Source organism: Caretta caretta, chromosome 1, assembly GCF_965140235.1.
Source record: "Caretta caretta isolate rCarCar2 chromosome 1, rCarCar1.hap1, whole genome shotgun sequence".
In the NCBI taxonomy this organism is placed as follows: Eukaryota; Metazoa; Chordata; order Testudines; family Cheloniidae; genus Caretta; species Caretta caretta.
Genome location: NC_134206.1, coordinates 231,626,255 through 231,649,314, shown reverse-complemented (window position 1 = coordinate 231,649,314; position 23,060 = coordinate 231,626,255). Strand labels below are relative to the sequence as shown.

Below are 23,060 nucleotides of genomic sequence, written 5' to 3'. Positions count from 1 at the left end.
GCATTTTGTATAACCATAGCATACATGAATATATGAAAAGATGAACACACACATACACCCCCTAGGATACAGCTTTATTTAGTTCAGACACTTTATAGCCACTTCTTTTACTTTACCATGGAACACCATTAATCTAGTGGTTAGATCAGGGGACTGTGACCCATAGCTTCTGAGTTCTTTATATGGCTCTGTCACTTATTCCCTGTGTGAACTGGAGCAAATCATAATCTCGCTGTAAAATGGGTATAACGCTTAACCCTTCCATAGGGATGTTCAGTGACTTAAACACTTTGAGGTGCTATAGAAGTGCAAAATATTATTATTGAGAGACTGAGTTGCAGTGGACAATAGAGATGGCCAGAGAAAGCTGAATTTTGGCTCTGAAAAACTTCAGCTAAGATTTGCTTCCTGAAGCACTACTGTGATACAAGTAATTATACAACTGCAAACCAGTGAAATTCCAAAGGGAATGGACCTGGTCAGGATTGGAAAAAGTGTTTCCATTTTGACCCATCTAATATTAAATTACCAGAAAGGTGCTCACCTATATTAAAGAAGAACCAACTTCGTTTAGTAGGTTTGATCCTAATGACCTGCTCTTGGCCAAGATCAGAGACAACTTATCTTAACTCATCCTTCTCAATCTATCTGCTGCCATAGGCACCGTTGATTTCTCTGTCATTCCATGGCTCCAAATTCTCCTCTCACTTCTTCTGTGACTCCTTTCCTTTCAAAGTTTCTGTCACTGTCCCTCATGGCTCTGTACTTGGTCCTTTCTTCTCCTCTAACTCTTTATGTCTTATTTCTGAGTGATCTCATCCATTCACATGGCTTCATATCATCTCTGCTTAGGAATCTCATGTTCTCCTTTTTACATCAAGTTCTTTCTTGCAGTCCTGCCATGCCTCTCAGACTACTGTCTTTCCAACATCGCATCTGGACTGTCCTGTCTCCACTGTTTGCTACAGACTTCTAAATCACACTAGAGAAAAGGATGACCGGCTCCTTAAGCAGTTATCTACAATGTGTCCAGAAAAAAAGCTGCATTATCTTAGGGTACATCAGTCTGAGTAACATATGGTAGAGGTATGCAGTGTTGTTGTAGCCATGATGGTATCAGACTATTAGAGTGACAAGGTGGGTGAGATAATATATTTTATTGGACCAACTTCTGTTGGTGAGAGAGACAAGCTTTCAAGCTGACACAGACAGAGCTCTTCTTCAGGTTGCATCTTACACAGAGCTCTTTTTATGGTTGCATGCTGTCAGTACTTAAAACGTCCTCAGAATTTCTAAATAGTTCAGATGACAATATCTTAACGCAAAAAGCACTGTATCCACCATGGGGGAAAATCTTTATTAGACCTCATCTTGACAGATAAAGAGGAACTGATCACAGAACTAAAAGTTAGTGGTGGCTTATGTACAAGTGGTCATGACTTGATCATATATATGATGTGCAAACAGAATCAAGTACAAATCTTTAACATATATATGGTGCTTTAAAAGTGAGCCAGATCAGTTGGGGGAGAGAATTTAAACAGTAAAATGTGAAGAATAATTGGGAACTATTTAAGAACATTTTACTAGATGCCCAAGAAGCCACAATTCCACAATCAAGAAAGCTGTACTGGTTTTAAAAAAAAAACAACACCTGCCTTAGAGTGGAAGTGAAAGTAACATAAGAAATATCTATCTCAAATTAAAGAAAATAATATAAATCAGAAACTAGGAATTGCAGAAAACTGATAAGGGAACCAAAAGGACACAAGGATAAATCTATGGCTAGCAGAGTTAAGGACAATAAGGAGGAGTTTAAGTATATTAGGAACAAAAATAATCCTAAAAATGGTATGGGTCTATTACAAAATGGAAATGGTGGAATCATCAATAATAATGCAGAAAAGGCAGAAGTGTTCAATACATATTTCTGTTCTGTATGGGGGTGGGGGGGAACAAAACACATATGACGTAGTCACAGCATATGATCAAACAATTTCCCTTCCAGGCACATATTAAACAGTAGCTACAAAAGTTAGATGTTTTAAAATCAGCAGGTATGGATAACTTTCATCCAAGACTTTTAAAAGAGGTGGCTGAAGAGATCTCTGGGCAATTAATACAGATTTTCAATAAATCTTGGAACAAGTGGGGAGAAGTTCCAGAAGACTGGAAGAAAGCTAATGTTGTGCAAATATGTTAAAAGGGTAAATGGGACAACCCCAAGTAATTATAGGCCTGTCACCCTGACATGAATCCCAGGCAAAATAATGGAACAGCTGATGAGTAACTCGATTAACAGAGCATTAAAGGAGGAGAATATAATTAATGCCTATGAATACGGGTTTATGGAAAATAGATCCTAACAAACTAATTTGATATTTATTATGTGATTATAAGTTTGGTTGATAAAGGTAATAGAATTGATGTAACACCACTCTGTAAGGTGTCTGAGTTGGTACCCCAAGGACATTTTGATTAAAACTAGAATACAAAATTAACATGGCACAAATTGAATGGATTAAAATGTAGTTAACTGACAGGTCTCAAACGGTAATTATTAATAAGGAATCATCATTTAATGGGTGTGTTTCTAGTGGAGTCTCCTAGGGATTTGTTCTTGTCCCTAGCTTATTTAACAAACTGGAAGAAAACACAATCATTACTGATCACGCTTGCAGGTGAAATAAAGGTTTGGGAGGGGTAAATAATAAAGAGGACAGGTAATTTATACAGAGTGATCTGAATCACTTAGTAAGCTCGATGTAATCAAACAATATGCTTTTCAACATGGCCACATGTGAAGGCATACATCTAGGGACAAAGAATGTAGGCCATACTTACAGAATGGGGGACTCTATCCTGGGAAGCAGTGACTCTGAAAAAAAAAAAAAAAAACTTAGAGATCAAGGGGGATAATCAACTCAACACAAGCTCCCAGCACACTGCTGTGGCCCAAAGGGCTTGTGTGATCCTTCCAAGTATAAACAAAGAAATCATGAGTCACAGCAGAGGAGAAGAGCAGGTTCTATGACCTCTGTATTTTGCACTGGTCTGACTATGCTCTGATACTGTGTTAGTTTCTGGTGTCCATAATTCAAGAAGGATGTTCATAAACTGGGGATACAGTGATCTCCAGATTCAGAGAACAATTAAAAGGCTGGAAAACATGCTTCATAGTGACAGATTCAAGGAGCTCGGTCTGTTTAGCTTATTGAAGAACAGAAGGTTAAGGAGTGACTTGATTACAGTCTGTAAGTACCTATGTGAGGAAGAAATATTTGATAACAGGCTCTTCATTCTAGCAGATAAAGATATAACAAGACCCAGTGGCTCCAAGTTGAAACTAGACAAGGTCATACTAGAAATAAGGTGTAAATTTTTAACAGTAATTAACCATTGGAACAACTTACCAAAGGTTGTGGAATTTTTAAAAACAAGATTGGATGCTTTGCTAAAAGATATGCTCTACTTCAACAGGAATTAATTCAGGGAAATCCTGTGGCCTGGCTATACAGGAGGTCAGACTAAATGATCACAGTGGTCTCTTCTCGCTTTATAATCAATGAATCTCAAACAACACAGCAAAATTTAAGCTTCCATCTTTCCTTCTAAACCCTCTCTCCTCTTCCTTCTTTCTTCCCTGCTGTTGAGATCATCACCTCCCCGATCACCCAAGTCTCTCATAATTCTGTTATATCTGACTCATCCCTCTCTTTCTCCATTCACATTCAGGCTATTGCCAAATCCTTTTGGTTCTTTCTCCACAATAGGTCAGCTGTCACTTTTCCCATTGATATAGCTAATAGTCATCTCCCTCTTTTACTTGTGCAACTTACTCCTTGCTGGCCTCCGATTCCCATCTCACTCTCATCCAATTTAAGCAAAAAGAATGTGACTAAAATCATCTCACCCCCATAAAACAGATCGAAAGCATTTAAAGAAAGGAGTGAGGCAGTGACTCTCTCTCCTTCCCCTACACATCAAGCTCAAGCCTCTTGTCCTAGAGGACTCTGTGTAACTCCATCCTTACCTACCTCTCTCCTTGCCTTTCTTCCTACTCTCTTCACCCCATACAAGCCTCCTATCTGCCTGCTTCCTTTTTCTCCATCACCTACTTATATTTGGGATTTTGTCCACAGTGCCCCATGGCTTGGAACTTCCTAGTGCATTGGGTGACCACCCTTTTTCATTCAAATTCCTTTTAAAAACTCACTTCTTCAATGACACCCAGCAGGATGAATTCGTATTAAAAAGAATTTCTATCCACAGCTCATTAATAACAAGATATAGGGACTAATACTCAACAGTTATCAATGGCATAGCTCCAAGGCTTGATTTGAAAGGGGGAAAATGTCATAGTATTCTTACACGCTCACTCTACAAGCCAAGGTCAATGACGATGAACTTATCATCGTTGAGCTTCTGAGTTAACACCCCACCTAAATGAATGGGGCAACTTCCAGAGCTAGAGTTTCAGGCTCTCTGCAGACTCAGCCAGACGGTTCTGCATCATTTTATACCAGGTTCATATTCTGAAGGTTTTCTTTACTGCTATTAAAGCTAGATACTTCTGCTTTGTTTTTAAATGAAAACAGAGACTTTGGAGAACAAGATGGTATCCTTAAAAAAAGTGTTGTATTACTGACCTGTCCCAGTTTGAACCCACATAACTGTACTGGAAGTCAATAGAACTATGCCAATTTACACCAGCAGAGGATCTGGCCCATAATTAACAGGCCTCCCTATCCTCTGATCATCCAGGACATTGTGTCTGAATTGTTTTCTCTATGTCTTTTTCTGGTTTACACACAGAGTCAAAAACACTGTCAGCCCTTAAAATGATCATAATCCTACCACCTTAATTGATGTAACTTAATATAAAACTGAATTTATATACAGCATTCTGTAGCTATATTGCCTGAGTTACTGTCACTCAATGTGACACTTGCAGTCCCCATCCTGTGCTGTCAGAGAAGTCACCATCGTTTTCTGCCCTCATTTTGCATAGCTTTCTAGCAGGTCCTTCTCCAAAGATATAATACATCTTCTTGGCTAATTCTGACAAATTGGGATGAACTAAGTAAAATAGCTGCCTCATGTTTTCTTGGACACTGAAGTATGTCTCCTCTGGTTTCTTTACAGACCTTCTCTGAATTTCCAGCCTCAGCTCAAGGACTATTATTTCAAGTAAAAAAGAATCATTTTTGATCTTAGGAATCATTCCCTGTCTAATAGAAAGGATCAATAAATAATGAAAATTGTTCAAAAATGTTCAAGAAAATATTTTGTTGCAACAATGAAACATTTCTACCAGCTCTCCTGTCTATTATATCCTTAAGACTACAATAAAGATCTTGTGATCCGTTACCGATGTCTTTGTGCACATGGATCTGGTGACAGTGTAAAAGTGCTTCCTCCTTCATACTGCTATCCAGGAACTGTGTCAGTGTATTATAAGTCCTGAGCATCTCCTTCCGCCTATGTTACAAATCCCAACATGTGAATGTTTTCTTAGTCCTAATTTGATCGTCCAATATTTTAGGATGCCTTTCCATGCACTGGATAGTCTTAATGACACACAGAGGTGGTTTTGGTTTTGCTATTCATCCCTGATTTTAAACTCCATAAAGGAAGGGAAAAGGTCTCCTTTTCTGGAGATATGTACCCCACTCTCTCCTCTTCTAAAGTCACTCACATCAGTCTTTTCTATTTTATGGTATATCTAAAAAGTACACTTTCCATTTTTTTTGCTGAAGGACTGTTCCTAGATGTACTTTATATGTTGTTATTTAATAGTAGTTGAACCAGTTTTGGAGGATTGCAGTTTCAGTTATGAAAAAGAAAAAAAGTCAGATGGAAGTCGGAGGCTTTCCATTGACTTCAGTGGACTTTGGATCAGACCCTAGATTACGAATAGTATTAATAAAAATATCAAATAGTAGGATTGATGCCATGTTTTATTTCATACAAAAGAAAAAATGTAACTTATAAATTACATTTTAATGAGCTTATCAAAAATACCAAATAGTGTAGTGTACTTAAAATTTTTTGTTGAGGACACATACAAGTTACTTTTTGCAGCATACAAATGATTTATCTTGTTACCATTAGCAAGATTTAAACACAGATGTACATTAAATAACACTTAAAATGTCTCACGCTAAACACAACATTTTTTATCGTTATTTAAATTAGAGCTTTCTGTCAAAAAATGCCAATTTCTCAAAACCAAATCTTTTTCAGGAGATGTTGGTTTTGACAAAATTTCCCATTCCCAATTTTTGAAGCTTTTCTTTATAAGCTTTATTTTTATACAAATTAGAAACACAATTAAACAAAACATATATAAATACACACACGATGGAAATAAACAACAAAATTCAGTGTTCATTCTTTGTAAAACTTGGAGGGGAAAAAAAAAAAAAAAAACTCTGAACCTGTAGAGGTCGTGCAGAGCATAATTATTACAGTGACTAAATAGATAAATAAAAGTGAGACATAACCTAGGAGTATTGGGTACTAGTATATACTAAACTGCAAAAGTATGCAATACTTGTGTGTGTGACCAGACATCCTCATATTTTTTCCTATTAGAGTCAATTTTCTATTAATGCAGTAGTAGAGAGCTCACTAAGCCAGTTTGCGTATGAGAGAGGAATTGCAGATTTCCATTTTCTCAAAATAACTCTTTTGGCCACTAAAATAGTTACTGCAATCCATTTCTTAGTATTCACTGGTAATACCAACTCATCCAGCACCCCTAAAATATAGAGGCTTGGTGAAGGAAAGATAGTAACACAAATTTTTTGAGAGAGCACTTAACTTGGTGTTCCAGAACATTTTTTGGCAGGTATAGAGGATGTGTGAAAGGTTGGCATGTGGCTGTCTGTGTCTCCAACATTCACCGTGTGCTGCCAATCTACCCTTAAACAGAAAAGGAGTACTTGTGGCACCTTAGAGACTAACCAATTTATTTGAGCATGAGCTTTCGTGAGCTACAGCTCACTTCATCGCTGTAGCTCACGAAAGCTCATGCTCAAATAAATTGGTTAGTCTCTAAGGTGCCACAAGTACTCCTTTTCTTTTTGCGAATACAGACTAACACGGCTGTTCCTCTGAAACCTACCCTTAAACAATCATTCTTGAGTCCAGTAGTGCCTGTTTAATAACTTGTTCTGGAAGAATCACAAGGATAAGGAACTTGAAGTATCTTTCACATTAAACCAGATATCCTCCCAGGTTTCTGTTGCGATAGTAAGGGTACGTTCTTTTTCCTATTTTTCTCGAGACTGACATAGTAATGCAAAGCATTCAACCACTTATAAGTAATTCCTAAAAACTGACTTTTGTTTACATATTTCTTAACATGTTCCTCTAGGGATGAGAGAGTTGAAACAAACCAATTGTCCCCTAGTCTTGCCTGAATCTTTGAGGATAGCCACTGAAAGAAGGAACTGAGAGATAGCGGTAGCTGATATTTGTTACACATGTAATCCAAGGAGGCCAGTCTATCATCCCATATTATATCTTTAATTTTTGCTAATTGTTTTTCTATCCATATTGTCTTAACCGTGAAGTTGATCTTGATCCTGAGGCACAGGTTATCCCATAGTGGTATGAGAAGAGAATGAGTAAGATAGGATGCTGTAATCATCTTAACACATTGCAAGATGCCTGTGTAGATTACTCCTGTAGGAATTCTGTGCAACTGTGCAATGCAGAATTTTGCAGAAATTAATGTGCGCGCAAAATTTCCTTTCCCCCATAGAAATGAGCTGCAGTACTACTGGCAGCCACTAGGGGGCACTGGACCCAGCAGAGCCCAGCTCCCACATAAAAGACACTGCCGGTGGGGGGTGGGGGGAAGGGGACAGAGCTAGGGGGTTCCCGGCAGCTGCAATTCCCTGCACACTGTGAGGTAAGGAGACGGTGCCACGCAGGAAACTCCACACAAGCCAGGGACTGAGCATCGGGATGTTTCTCCCTCTGGATCCCTGTGCTCTGAGGGGTAAGGGAAGGGTGTCTGGGCAAGGGGGGGGGGGGCGCCGCACCTGGGCTCTGGGGGGTAGGGGGTTCAGGTGTATTGGCTGGGGGTGTGTGACTGGGCTCTGGTGGGGGCAGGTTATGGGTGTCGGGGGAGGGGGCAGAGAAATAGGAACTGGGTTGTCATAGGGGTTTCTTTAACTCTATTCTCCTGGGGGGGGATGTGTGTGTGTCTGTATTGTTACAGACATACTTGCTGACAGGTATTTTGAAATAAATTACCAAAATAATTGAAACTGGCCTGATTATGTAGTATTATTTTAACAAATAAGATTTGCAGAATTTTAAAATATTGTGTGCAGAATTTGTATTTTTTTGGTGCAGAATTCCCCCAGAAGTAGTAGATGCAAAGATTGGATTTTTTCTTAAGGGTATGCATAGCCTCTTAAAATATGCAAAAGAAGAGAGGAAACCAAATGGCATAGCTAAGTTTTTTTTTTTAATCTCCAGGCTAGTATGTATACAAAGCTATTGGAGGGGAAATCTAGATAATATAGGTACAAATCTGGCAACCCCATGCCTCCAGTTGCCCAGGAGTTTTTAAGCGTCTTGTGTGACAAGCAAGGCTTTTTTTTTTTTTAATCCCATATAAATTGGATGATAAGCATATTTATGAGAGCAAAGGAGATAACTTGAAAGGCAATAGACTAATGATACAAGTCATTCTTGGGCAGATATTCATATTGGTTATTTTCTATTCTCCCCAATAAGGACAGAGGAAGGAGATGCCCCCTCTATACATCTTTGAAATTTTTTTTTAATATATAGTCCATATTTATAAAGACAATTTTGGGAAGATTAGGACTAACTTCAACACCTAAAGAGGTAATTTCTTTGCATATTTGCAAGTGAAAATACTGAAACTGAGAAGGATCTGGTCTTTTGGATATATCCATTGCATATGACTTATTCTAGTTAATGCAAAAAATCAGATCTTTTCAAAAATATCAACTATTTTCAATAAAGTTGGGCTTCTTCAACAGCACAAAAAGTCATCAGAATCCAAACTGATTGTTTGATTGACCTAAATAGATTTTTTTTAATTGTTTTTGGTTTGCAAAATTTTGAGATTTTGACTTTGCATTCCAATTCAGGATGGGAAATTTTATTTTATTTTTTTTGGTGTGTCAGAAACTTTCCTGGGATGGGAAAACCATTTCTCACCCAACTCTAATTTTAGACTAAATGATGCAAGAAGAATATCAAAATGCAATTTTTAGGCATTAATAAAAACAAATTTCCTATCTTTCTGCCCTACATGGCTTTCTTTTGGATCTGCATTGTGAACAGGTTTAGCTTCTTTTTCACGTCCTCTCTTTTGGGTTCTTTTACTCTTTGGAACCCAAATCGTTTATAACCACATTCTCTATCAGCCTGCTAGGCCAATGTCTGTATCTTTAAAAAAAAAAAAAAAAAAAACACACACCTCCATCAGCTACCATATGGTAAAGGAAGTTCTCATTTTCTATGTCCAGTGTACTATTCCACACTTCCCGAGTTTTGTTATAGTAACAATAGAAACTGACAAACTGTACAATGCACAATTCCTTTTAAATAAATTTTAGCACCTTCTAAAATAGCAGCTTCATCTTTCTTGAAAGGTTCCTTCCCCACTCTGAACTCTAGGGTACAAATGTGGGGACCTGCATGAAAACCCCCTAAGCTTAGTTTTACCTGCTTAGGTTGAAACTTCCTCAAGGTACAAACTATTTTACCTTTTGCCCTTGGACTTTATTGCTGCCACCACCAAGCGTCTAACAAATATATAACAGAGAAAGAGCCCACTTGGAAACGTCTTTCTCCCCAAAATCCTCCTCAAACCCTACACCCCCTTTCCTGGGGAAGGCTTGATAAAAATCCTCACCAATTTGCATAGGTGAACACAGACCCAAACTCTTGGATCTTAAGAGCAATGAAAAAGCAATCAGGTTCTTAAAAGAAGAATTTTAATTGAAGAAAAGGTAAAAGAATCACCTCTGTAAAATCAGGCTGGTAAATACCTTACAGAGTAATCAGATTCACAACATAGAGAATCCCTCTAGGCAAAACCTTAAGTTACAAAAAGACACAAAAACAGGAATACACATTCCATTCAGCACAACTTATTTTATCAGCCATTTAAACAAAACAGAATCTAACGCATATCTAACTAGATTACTTACTAAGTTCTAAGACTCCATTCCTTTTCTGTGTTATAACCTTGTCTATGTTATGCATTTGATTGTACATGTGAGCAATCTGCAAGAAAAAGATAAATTTGGAGATCTTCACACACTCCCCAACATCATTCAGTATGTGTGCAAGTACATGTTTGACTTTTAAATCAATAGGATTACTCACATGTGTAAAGTTAATCATATGCTCAAGTCTTCGCAAGTTATTGTAAGGTTTAACTGATCTACAACAATTCTAACCATGCTTGTTTACTGTTAGAGGTCCCAATCTTGGGACTTTTTACATATATATTTAACTTGACAACATGAGTACACCCATTGTTTTAAAAGTTAACCACAAACATAGGTGTTTGCAGTACTGGAGGGCTTTTAGTATTATAAAATGTGTTCTAAAAAGTAAACTTAATTTCCATCTGCCAAGGTTCTTACACTGGCACCCATAGGATCTCAGTAATTAATTAAGGCCCAGACCTTGCGAAGACTTGTGCTGGTGCTTAACTCTGTATATTGTGAGTTGTCAATAGAACTACTCACAACACATAGTTAAGTACTTACATAAATCTTTGCAGGATCAGGGCTAGACAGACAAATACATGAAAATCCTGCATTTTTAAAAAAAATGAATTGAACTATGATACTCCAAAACCATAACTTTAATGACATCTTTAAAATATTTCAGGAGCTAGCTAACAATTAAACAACCTTATACTACTTTATTGCGAAATATCATTTGTAACAAGTTCCCCCTCCCCCCCCCCCCGAGGGTGGGGTGAGAGGGAGAGGAGGAGGAAACTACTTGCTACGTACAGTACCTTAATTAGGCACGGTATAAGAACGGAAGTACCTTCTTTTCTTTCCTCTGCATTTTAAACTACTAACATTTTACATTATCCTGGGGGGTGAAGTTCTTTCACTTCAACCAGTCCTCCTGCATCCCTGTAGAAACAACTCTAACAAGAGATTGACACACTTAGTGGTGTTTGTCCGTTTTTGGGGGGGTGAGATGTTGGGGGGGGCGTTAGTGCATTCATTTTCATTATAGTTGGAGACTGGTTTGGAGAAAAAAAATGTGTAAACTTAAGAAACTCAAACCATTATTGTTTACTTTTTCATAAGACAATAATAAAGTACAATTCAGAAGGGCCCTGATCTGTAAAGATTTAAGTAAGGCCATATGTAACTTTACCCATAAGAATATGGCTGTAGTGGAACTGCTCATGTGTTTAAAGTTAAGTCTTTGCAGATTTAGGGCCTTAGTTTTTCCTCATATTTACTTTGTACAAGTATTAATACGTTTTTCCTCTTAATGCTGTAGTTATTGCTGTATAAAATGTCTTTTAAATTTAATTTAATCTGTTTTTTTTTCCTTCCTATTCTGATAATTGTATATGGATTATTTTAGAATAAACACAGCATAGGGTAAAATTTAAACAACAACTTTCATAATTGGGGAAAAACATATGTACAGGCCAAGATTGTGAAAAATGGGGCCCTAGTAGCTCCTAAAACCCACAATGGCCTGTCAGGGACCAGAACCAACACCATGCGACATATATGCTCACTTAAAACAGCATAGTCAATATTCACTATTCAAAATCTATCTGAAGCTATACTCACAGCAAAACAGTCACATAACACAAGCAAATAATTCTAATCAACTACATCGTTGGCAGAAGTTGTGATCTATTCAGTCAACTCAAAAACATCATCAACAAAAGGGGGGAGGAGGGGCTAAATTTAACCAATAAATTATTCACTGAGCAGTTTGCTCAGCTCCAGCAGCTATGCAAAAATAAGTCATGCAAACCTTGGCAAGCAAGGTAATAGGAAGGACTTTCCACATTATGAAATCCAGTAGAGGCTGAATGTTGTACGTCAGTGATTCTCCAGCTTTTCCATTCTGCAGATCTTTTCATAAGGGATAAGGGTCTTAGGCCCCTGCAACCCATCCTGACTGCAGCATTTCCACATTGACCTGCCTCTGAGCACCTCCACCCCTCTGGATCACCAAATGCTCTGCAGCCAGGAGGAAAAGGGGCTGCCTAGCAGTGCAAGGGCCAGAGCTGCCAGGAGCCTAGGGCCAGCCAGACCCAGGTAGTGGGGCCACCTTTACAGTGGAGCCCCCAGTGGGGAGCAGGAAGGAAAAGCTGATGCCCGGTGGGCCAAACAGAAGGCCCTCACCAGCAGCTCCAGCCCCTTTCCCTCCCCTGCCAGGCAGCCCCCCCCCCCGCAGAGCACCCTCCACACCAGCTGGTGCCAGCACTAGGCCTGGGCAGGGGGGTCAGGAGGTTGCAGCTTGGGACCAGGCAGTGGCCAGAGCTGCTGGAAGCCTAGGGCAAACCCAGAGGTGGAGCCAGATCTGAGTTTTGTGGCCACGTGGATAGCGGAGCCCACAGCTGGGAGCAGGAGCCAGGCACAGGCAGGGGGAGGTGCGATGGGTCTAGAGGGCTTCCCTGGGCCTCTCCGGGCCTCTCCTAGCACCCCCACTGCCCCCATCTTCGTCACAGTCCCAGGTAGGGGACCCAGAATTGAGCTTTGCAGGGTGCCTTCATGGGCCAAAGACCGCCACTGCCTCCTCCCCTCTAAGCACTGCTTGGTTTCACTCTGTGTTAGTCTTCACTACCTGAGGCAGTAAAGCTCCCAACCCAGGTCAGAAGTCTTGGGCTAGTGGGGCTTGCAATAGCAGTCTAAAAATAGCTGTGTAGACAGTGCTTTGCAATTGTGCCTCGGACTGGAGCTCCGGCTCTGAAGCACAGGGAAAGAGGGGGTCCTAGCAGGGCTGGATTTACCCCTTACATGCCTCTAGGCACAGCAACTTCAGCGCCCCCCGCCGCCTACAGCTGACCCTGCACCAATATGAATGTGAAACTTATTTTGTATTGTATTAAATCTATGCTGGCCTCAATATACTGGCCCCTTTCCTCCCTGCAGCAGCCCCTCAAAGCAGTGCTGCCCAACATTAGCCCCCCTCTCTGCTGGCGGAGTAGCCCCCGGGGCAGCGGGGGAGGCTGGGGCACAGCCTTCCTGGGAAGGCATGAAACCCTCTGCCATGCACAGCCTCCCAGCCCAAGCCAGGGCACAGCCCACCTGCCCCAGGCGAGGTGCAAAGGGGGAACTGTACCTCTCCCTTTGGCTAGTGGTCCCCTGGTGTCTTCCGTCCCTCCCACAGCCCGGCATGGCAGCTGCACTTTGATTCTACCCGTGCAAGCGAATGGGGCATTGGCCATGCCCCTCCCTCTCACTTCCCAGCATGGGGCGGAGGCAGCAGGGCCTCCGAGATTGGGAAGGGGCTTGGATGCTCCCAGCACCTTCAGCAGCTGCCCTACTCACAGCACCCCCAGGCGGGCTGACTCGGATGCTCACCCTGCTCCATACCCATACACTGGGCAGCCACCAACTCCTGCCAGGAGCCCTCTTTTAACTTTTAGGCGCCCCTAGAATGCCAGTACCCCTAGGCACGTGCCTACTGTGCCTAACTGGAAATCTGGCACCAGGTCCTAGCCGAAACCTCATAGAGTCTACAAAGCTGTTTTAGACCACTAGCTCAAGTCTGTCTCCCCCGGGCTGTGTTGAGGTCCATTCCAAGAACCAGAACAAAGGGCTCTACGTAGAACCTGCAGTCCAACAAACCACACTTCACTTACGTCTACAGTGCAACTGGCAGGCATACCCCGTGCAACTCAGGTAGGCATACGTGCATTAGCTGTGCTCGAGCTAGCATGCTAAAATCAGCAGTGTGGTATGTGTGGTGGCTCAGACCAGCTGCTCAAGTACAACCCTGGCCAAAATCCGAGGTATGTACTTGGAAGGCTAGCCTTAGCCAGTGCAGCCACACTGCTATTTCAGCCTGTTAGCTCGAGCAAGTGTACCTCTACCCGAGCTGGGAAATTACATCTTCCCAGCTGCGGTGTAGTTGTACCCTTTGTGGACATGTGCTGAATGTCAAGATGAAACTGTACTTGTGGCTTAACGAACTGGGCTGTGGCACAGGAGAGGTCAATCTCTGTGTGCCTCTGTAAAATGGGGATGATAATAAATCCCCTTCTCCTATCTTGTATGTGTCTTTTCTATTTAGTTTGCAAGCTGATCAGGACAGGGACTGTCTCCTATTAGGAGTGTGATGCCCAACACAATGGGACCCTGACCTCGGTGAAGGCTTCCAGGCACTGCTGTAATACAAATGATAATGAACACCACAGAGTTTGCTCCCACTATGCTAATTTCTTAAATACACCAGAAAGGGCTCTTACTTTTGCCTTGATTTTTATGACTTCATGCTGTCCAGTCTTACTGTCATTGCTTTTTTGTGCACCTATTGCTTACAGGCATATCTTTGAATGGTAAACCTGAATTTAAAAACATTAAATGGTAATAAGCATTGCTCAATCCAGCCACATCAGCACAATCTCCTGTACCTAGTGAAGATGTTAATCAGTTCCAAACATCTGTTAACTCTTTTACCTACTCAGGGCCTTCGTCCCCCAACTGTACTGACCCAGTTCACTTTTGTGCACCCTCCGTTCAGTCTGAGTTGATGGTGTAAAGCACCTCACAAGAGTGGGTATTAAGGGCCCATCCTGCATACCCTCACTCATGGCAATAATCCTATCTGAGGAAGTGTTGGGGGATCAGGTCCTAACTTTGTGCACGCTCTTTCTCTTTAGATAAAATGAAAGGAGTTTGCTGTGCTCTGTTTAGACCATCAGAATCCATAACAGAGAACACTTCTCTCCACATTTCAATGCCTTTGGTAACTTGCAGTTCTTCACCAATAATTATTTCACTGTATTATCTACAATTTTCACACAAATCAGATGAACCCTCCAGAATTTTCCCTATATCTAGACAGCCCAATTCAAGATTCCTGGAGCATCTAAGACATATTATTGTACCAATACAACATCCACGCACCTGCACATTTTGAGGTGTTTGTACACCCAGGATGAAATCCTGGCTTACTGAAGTCAATGGGAATTTTGCCACTGACTTCAAAGGGGCCAGAATTTCACCACCAATACTGAGCTTATTTCATGTTATTTTAAAGCATTTATGCCAAATAACCTCAATAGGCTAAACAACCTATTTGCATCATAGGCTCCTCCAAATGAAGACAAAATGACAATCAAAGCCAAATACATGAAGGTTCCATGTTGACAGGCACAATGAGGTCACTCACTATGTGATAAAATGTAAAGCAGAACCAGCTCACAGAAACACAAAACAAAGGAAAAGGAAAGAGTCTCTCTGTGGTGAAAACAGGGCTTTGGAGCTGTGCTCCGGCTCCGCTCCAGCTCCAGGCAAAAACCTGCAGCTCCAGTGCTCTAGAGCTGCTCCGCACTCCAGCTCCGGACTCTGCTCCAAAGCCCTGGGTGAAAAGCTCATTCTCTGGGGTATAATTCACTCCTGTGAACAGAGCCTCCACAAAGCCAATACACCATTTAGGGTTGAGATTACCAAAGGAGTTTAAGAGGAACAGCCGTGTTAGTCTGTATTCGCAAAAAGAAAAGGAGTACTTGTGGCACCTTAGAGACTAACCAATTTATTTGAGCATGAGCTTTCGTGAGCTACAGCTCACTTCATCAGATGTATCTGTATCGTGAGATGTATCTCACGAAAGCTCATGCTCAAATAAATTGGTTAGTCTCTAAGGTGCCACAAGTACTCCTTTTCTTTTTGCAAAGGAGTTTAAGGAATTTAAGCACCCAACTCCCACTGAAACTCAGTGAGATTTGTCCAGCTATCTCCTTTAAGTTCCCATGAAAATACCAGCCTTTTGCTCAAAATATGATGCATAAGCATAGTGATGCTGGCTCTCTGCAGTGGGGCGATTCTCTCCTTACAGGCTCAATCGTGCAAACCCTTATCCAAATGGTCCTTGTTACCTCGATGGGAGGATGCACATGTGTATGGATTTGCAGAATCAGACCCTACCCTTATAGAACTTCTCAGAATGCAACAGAGAGAGAGAGACAAAGAAAAACTTCCAGCCAAGGAGAGTTACCACAGCTTCTACTGTCTACACCAAGGAAGGCTTCCTTTTGACTCGCCTGGTAGACCTGGTGCCTACAGACCAGAAGGTCCCCATAATGCACAGTATGAGTATGAAGTAAGTCCAGCCACAGATTGGGCTACTCTGCTTATTGATTATGTCCATGTTAGTGTCTGAGCACCAAATAAAAGACAGAGGGGCAGGAGTACATTACTAACATTTGTGAAATTAAAGGATTTGCTTTCCCTAGACAAGTCAGTTTAAAAACCAAGCAAGAACTGTCTAGAAACAGATGATGTCCTTCAAGCCCAGGGATAGGAAAATGTTTTTATTAGCAGTACGGATTGTTGGGAAAAAAACACATTTTTAAGAGTCTGAGCTGGCTGCTATACAAAATTAGATTAACATTCACTGGGATGGGCATAAACCAAAACTTTGGATCCAAATTCCCCTTGGACTATGGATGTTCAAGATCTGGATCTAATTTTGTGGTTTCTGCCCACCTTCATGATTAAATACAAGAATGTTGCCAAAAAGAAAAAGGAGTACTTGTGGCACCTTAGAGACTAACAAATTTATTTGAGCATAAGCTTTCATGAGCTACAGCCCACTTCATTGGATGCATGCAGTGGAAAATACAGTGGGCAGATTTATATACACAGAGAACATGAAACAATGTTACCATACACACTGTAACAAGAGTGATGAGGTAAGGTGAGCAGGAGAGCTGGGGGGGAAAAACCTTTTGTAGTGATAATCAAGGTGGGCCATTTCCAGAATGTTGCCAGTTCTTCCATCAAGTCCTTCTCATTCCTTCCTATACACCCTACTCAGAAAAATTACTTTCAAGTGTCCCTATATAGTCACCTGAATAGTATTGCAGGTACAGTGGCTCACAGGCTAATCACTGGAAACATACATCTCTTCCATGGCCCTTAGGTGCACACTCCTCTGCCCATCCCTTCCTACCCTGTCCTCCCGCCCTCAACCCACTCCCCAGAAATTTCCATCTGTTGCTCCAAAATTCAAGTGCGTTCCAGATGTTGGATCTGTTGCTCCAAAATTCAAGTGCGTTCCAGATACTGCAGACAATGGCCCCACATTCTCACAAAGCAACACTTCATACTACCGTATTGGAAACACCATTTTGCCCCAACGACCTGTGTGTTGAATGCTGTTTCCCTGACAAAACCCGGCGACGCTGCCTTAAGTTGGCCATTTCTGTGCTCCCCTCTCTTCCTAAAACCCGCCAAGCCACACGTGAGTCTCGGTGGTGCCCATCTTGTGAATGAGCAGGTGCCTGCTCCCCTGTTAGTTACCCCTGAAGCCAAAGAAAGGGGGCGCGCTCATACGGCGCCACTGTGAGCTATTGCAGGATGCGGGGATGCCAGGGCACATCCCCTTCTCCAGCTCCTTCCCCCCGCAGGCGCTACACAGGAGGCTGGGGGGGAGCGGGGATCGCAGACCCCAGGGATCGGGAAAGAGAACTTCAGCCACACCCCGGGAGCAGGCGGCCCCCGGGGGACGCAGTCCCGGAGCGGTGCCGCTTCTCGCCTCGGGTCCAGTTCCCAGCCTTGGACTTCTCCCCTCGCCGGGCAGGCTCCCTCCGCGGGCGCCCCCCTCGCCCAGCCCCAGCGGCGCAGAGACGGGAGCCCGCAGCCGGGGGAACCGGGGGCGTGTGGGGTGGGGGCGTCGTTTTTCTTAACCCGCCCCACCCCATCTTCCTTCAGCCTCAGTGTGTCCCAGGCAGCCCCCGGTGCCCCTCAGCTGCCCTCGCCTCCCCCGCCCCGCTCGGCGCTGACTGGAAAAACCTACCTTCAGCCACTTCCCCCGCCGCTGACCCACGAGGCCCCTCCCGAGGCGGCCGCTCCCTGCTGGGAGCCGAGCTCTGAGCGCCGGAGGAGAGAGGCGGCGGCTCCCGACAGGAGGAGCCCCCTCCCCCGCCTCCAGGCGCTTCTTTTTCTTCCTCTTCAACCACTCGGCTGCCCGCACCCCGGCGCGCTCGCAGCTCCTGCGGCCCCACCTCCCTCCCGGGACCGAGTCCCGCTCGCCAGAAACCACAAGCTAGCAGCCGCCTGCGGCAGCGGACGCGCTTCTGTGCCCCGCCGGCACCCCGAGGGCGAGCAGCCGCCTTCCCAGCCCCCAGGCCAGTGCTCTCTCGGCTCCCGCGGGCCGCGGCCCGGGGATGGCGCTTTAATTGGCAATTAGCTGCCTTTGTTAGTTGCAGGTGGCAAGGGCAAACGTTGTCCCCTCCTCTAACGCTTACTGCCTCCTTCCTGGGGGGAAAGGCCTACAGGGGAAAGGTAGGCAGCGGGCAGATCAAGGGCCAACTCCAGAGAGCCAGAGGCTTTTGAAGGGACCCCACCATCTCTTTATTTACTTATCATTATTCTTGGGGGGTTTTATTATGATTTTATCTGGAATCGAGACCTTCACTGTACCTTGGCCATGCAATTAGAACAGTGACAAAAAAATAATTGACTACCCCTGTTCTACATCCTAAATTGGCTTCACTCTTCCTTAGGGGGAGAGGGGTCTCTTCTCTCCTATCTTTTTAGGTCTTCACTTCCTCCCTGATTAGCTCTTTGGAAAAATCACAACCACCCCCGTGAAGCTTTAGCCAGACCCTATAGCTGCTGGGCAGCCTGGGCCAAATTCATCACTGGAATAACTCCATTGAAGTGTCTAGAGCAGCAGGGACTGTGTTGTCAGGGTTGTGAGCACCCTCACGTATTAATCAGCTTGTTTGCCTGGCATGAACTGCAGCTGGAATGAATACTGCTGAAATCTTCCCCCCAGTCATGGAAACAAGTTAGCTGGGGGATATTAATAGAGCCTGGATAACTTCCTAAAGCGCCTGTCTGAAAAAATCAGCACTATAATGCCAAGAAGTGAATTCCTATGTGAGAGCACATGAACAGGGAGAAAATGAGGTGGGGACAGGTCTGTCTAGCTTTAAGGACCTGATCCTGGAAACCCCAAGGGCTTGTCAACATTTAAAAGGTTGGCCACTTGAACTAAACTTCTCAATTAGTCTAGCGTGGTTGATGTATCAAAAGTAAATGTAGCTACACCAGCATAAAAGTGCTTATACCAATATAGTTTATTCCTGTTCAGTAATCTAAACTACAAGGGCTGGTCTACGCTTGGAATTTAGGTCAACATAGCTATGGTACTCCAGGTGGTGAAAAACTCACTTTTACATCCATCTAACTGCATCTACACAAGGGGTTTTACCAGTATAACTATGTCAGCAAAAAAAATAAAAAATAAAAGAAGTCACATCCCTGTCATGTTCATAAGAGTAGACCACACCTTAGGTATATGAATAGCGATCCTGTAAACACTAATCACCTGATAACAACATAGTAATATAAAATATAGTAATTCAATTTGATATCACTGGGCTGAAACATAAAGACAAAGAAATGTTACACACTTCTAAAAAAAAGTGCATGAAGGTTTAATCACAAGAATGATGTGTTCTCATTTATTCCAAGTTATCAGAACAAATTCTATTTGTCAGGTAGATTTAACCCTAAATCCTGAGATCATGAGGATTCCTTGAGTAACAAAGGGGATCAGAATTTGCCTTCTTAATGTTACCAGAGCTGCACCATTAACGATGGAGAAGCTACCATTAGCTATGTTGACCTAAATAATCATAAACTAAATGCTTGCAGAACTGGGACTGGAACCCTGAATATCCCGTTGCTCTTTTTAATCTGCTATCACACAGCATGCTCTGAAAAATCTAGAGTACCCAATACTGGTCCCACTGCAATCAGTGGTTAAAAAAAACAGGAACAGGATTGAGCCCAAAACTCTCATCAATTCACCTCCCAAAACAATTAACACAATATATTATTAATAACATTGCTTAATCACAACAATTTTTCTTCAACTATGGCCTGCTCTGTAGCTTTTGACAATAAGGAAAGTTTGAAGGGCTAGTAACACATGTTTCATTGAGCCTGGGGGAGGCAAAAGACCATATCAAATCAGGGTAATTTTTTTTAAATGACCAATAGCTCAAACTAACATTTGATGAATTTTCTTCAAACGTTGTAGGTTTTGTTTTGTTTTGTCATCAGAGTAAATCTAGTAATTTTTCAGGCCAAACCGATTTTCCAAGCTAAAATTACAGAGGCCAAAAATAGGGTGTCATAAATATAAAGGGAAGGGTAAACCCCTTTGAAATCCCTCCTGGCCAGGGGAAAGCTCCTCTCACCTGTAAAGGGTTAAGAAGCTAAAGGTAACCTCGCTGGCACCTGACCAAAATGACCAATGAGGAGGCAAGATACTTTCAAAAGCTGGGAGGAGGGAGAGAAACAGAGGGTCTGTGTCTGTCTGTGTGCTGCTCTTGCCAGAGACAGAACAGGAATGGAGTCTTAGAACTTTTAGTAAGTAATCTAGCTAGGTATGTGTTAGATTATGATTCCTTTAAATGGCTGAGAAAAGCATTGTGCTGAATAGAATAACTATTTCTGTCTGTGCATCTTTTTTGTAACTTAAGGTTTTGCCTAGAGGGGTTTATGTTTTTGAATCTAATTACCCTGTAAGATATCTACCATCCTGATTTTACAGGGGGGGATTTCTTTATTTCTATTTACTTCTATTTTTTATTAAAAGTCTTCTTGTAAAAACTGAATGCTTTTTCATTGTTCTCAGATCCAAGGGTTTGGGTCTGTGGTCACCTATGCAAATTGGTGAGGCTTTTTATCCAACATTTCCCAGGAAAGGGGGGGTGCAAGTGTTGGGAGGATTGTTCATTGTTCTTAAGATCCAAGGGTCTGGGTCTGTAGTCACCTAGGCAAATTGGTGAGGCTTTTTACCAAACCTTGTCCAGGAAGTGGGGTGCAAGGTTTTGGGAAGTATTTTGGGGGGAAAGACGCGTCCAAACAGCTCTTCCCCAGTAACCAGTATTAGTTTGGTGGTGGTAGCGGCCATTCCAAGGATAACGGGTGTAATATTTTGTACCTTGGGGAAGTTTTGACCTAAGCTGGTAAAGATAAGCTTAGGGGGTTTTTTCATGCAGGTCCCCACATCTGTACCCTAGAGTTCAGAGTGGGGGGGGAACCTTGACATAGGGCTTCAGAATGGAAATTATTTTCAACCCTCACTCTAGAGAATCTTCCATTTGTGTGGCTGTCTTGGATCTTAGATGACCCCATCACCTTAGTATCCGAGTGCCACTCAAAAATTATGAAGAGTGCACATAAGATGTTTTTCTGTTCCCTCCAGTCAGCAGAACCCAGATTTGGTTTTAATTTTATTTTTGCAGTGCTGTTGTATAAAGGCTGGATTTGCATTTTGTTTTGAAGGTGCTAAGATTCACACTCATCCTGATAGTCTCCAGCAGTGATTTCTAGAGTCATAAGAGAGTTATTGATAAAGTTTAGATCCAAAGTCATGCAAATTATGAAAAAATCTCTCAGCCTCAAAAAATTTCAAATCAACCTCCTATTAAAGAGACTGTACCAATTAATTTAGAGCCCCCCCCCAAAAAAAAGAAGGTGTGCAGTTTGTTAGAAAACATAATTAAAGACACACACTAGAGTCTGAAATGTTTTAAACACAGGTTTTTTGGAACACCTTTTCAGCTGATATTTTCTATACAAGGGCTATATGGCTTATACAAAGCGGTTAGATTTTTACAATGGGAAAGTGGGGTTTTCTCCCACTTTTCCTTAATTCAAAAATGGCTGGAGAGATTTTTCTGAAATTTTAAACACACATGCACACAAAACCCTAGGGAAACATCTTATATTATCAGCCCAAGAGATTGTGTTTCGTTCTGTTACATAAAAGTGGATCTATATAAGCAAAGGTGATCAGAAAGGCTAAAGTCTGAAACTTGCATGAACACAGTCCTCACGGAGAACTAGTGGGCCAAACTGGAGCTACTCTAGATTTATAACACAAAAATGGAGAACAGAATATGGCCCTAAAACATGTGATTGGGTTAGTGAAAAAAAATTAAATTAGTGAAATCTGGTGGAATGATCCTGATAACTGGGATGCCAATAGAAATCAGTGCAAGCTAGGAGATACAAAAGGGAAGAGAAGGTGGAAGACGAGAGATACAGCTTTCAAGTATTTACAATGTCAGAGCACTGCATAAGGAGCTGTATTAATAGAGTAGATAATAGTAAAAGCTTATTTTTTGTCACTAAACTAAAATGCAGCAAACAGAGGTGTTTTCTGGGAAGTTGCCATTTTTACAGTCACTTTTTCTGATATATCTGTTTTATAGCACACCCAAGGTGCATGTATCTGGGCTGATGAATGCACACTTAGTATATTTAGCCACCACCACCATCATAAAGAAATTGGCCAGTTAGCACTGTGCTAATAATCCTCCAAGGAATGACCCAGAAAAAGGGCAGAACCACTTCTGTGTTTAAAAATTCCCCATGTGCCAATTCCACATTCCCAATCAATGAGTGCAAGAGACCATTTGTAAACACTCCCAGCCCATTCCTCCTTTTCTTATAGCTCCCTACTCTGCTCCTTCCTGTCAGCTGGTATGGAAGTTTTGATTTGAACTGGCTTGTGGGTGCAGGACCAGGAGTAGCTCAGAGACACAAGATGACCTTAGCAAGGAGCCTTGGGCAGGGCTGGATTTAGGGGCAAGCAACCTAGGCGACCACCTAGGGTGCCAGGCTTTAGGGGCACTGGGCTTGGGGTGCTGTTTTGTTATTAGCAACAAAAGAGAAAATAGAATTTTTGAAGTAACATGTTTCAGATATTCCATGGGTGGATTCATTTTTCACTAACCTCCTAGAATATGCTGGACCTTTGTAGAATCTCATGGAACCTTCCAGACTTTCTGAGAACTACATTTTAGC

General features: G+C 42.2%; 1 protein-coding gene across 2 annotated transcripts in view; it reads right to left on the bottom strand.

Annotated features, from left to right (window-relative positions):
* A4GALT (alpha 1,4-galactosyltransferase (P1PK blood group)) overlaps nt 1-18,332 on the bottom strand; it is a 66,814-nt gene extending 48,482 nt beyond the window's left edge. Inside the window, exons 1-2 of one of the 2 annotated variants that reach the window (XM_048825706.2) lie at nt 18,025-18,332; nt 2,845-2,878 (exon numbers count right to left, since the gene is read on the bottom strand). The gene's annotated coding sequence lies outside the window, so the exon portion shown is untranslated. The remainder of the gene's footprint in view (nt 1-2,844; nt 2,879-18,024) is intronic. The other variant, XM_048825697.2, reaches the window with a different exon arrangement.
* Between the last annotated feature and the right edge of the window lie 4,728 nt (nt 18,333-23,060).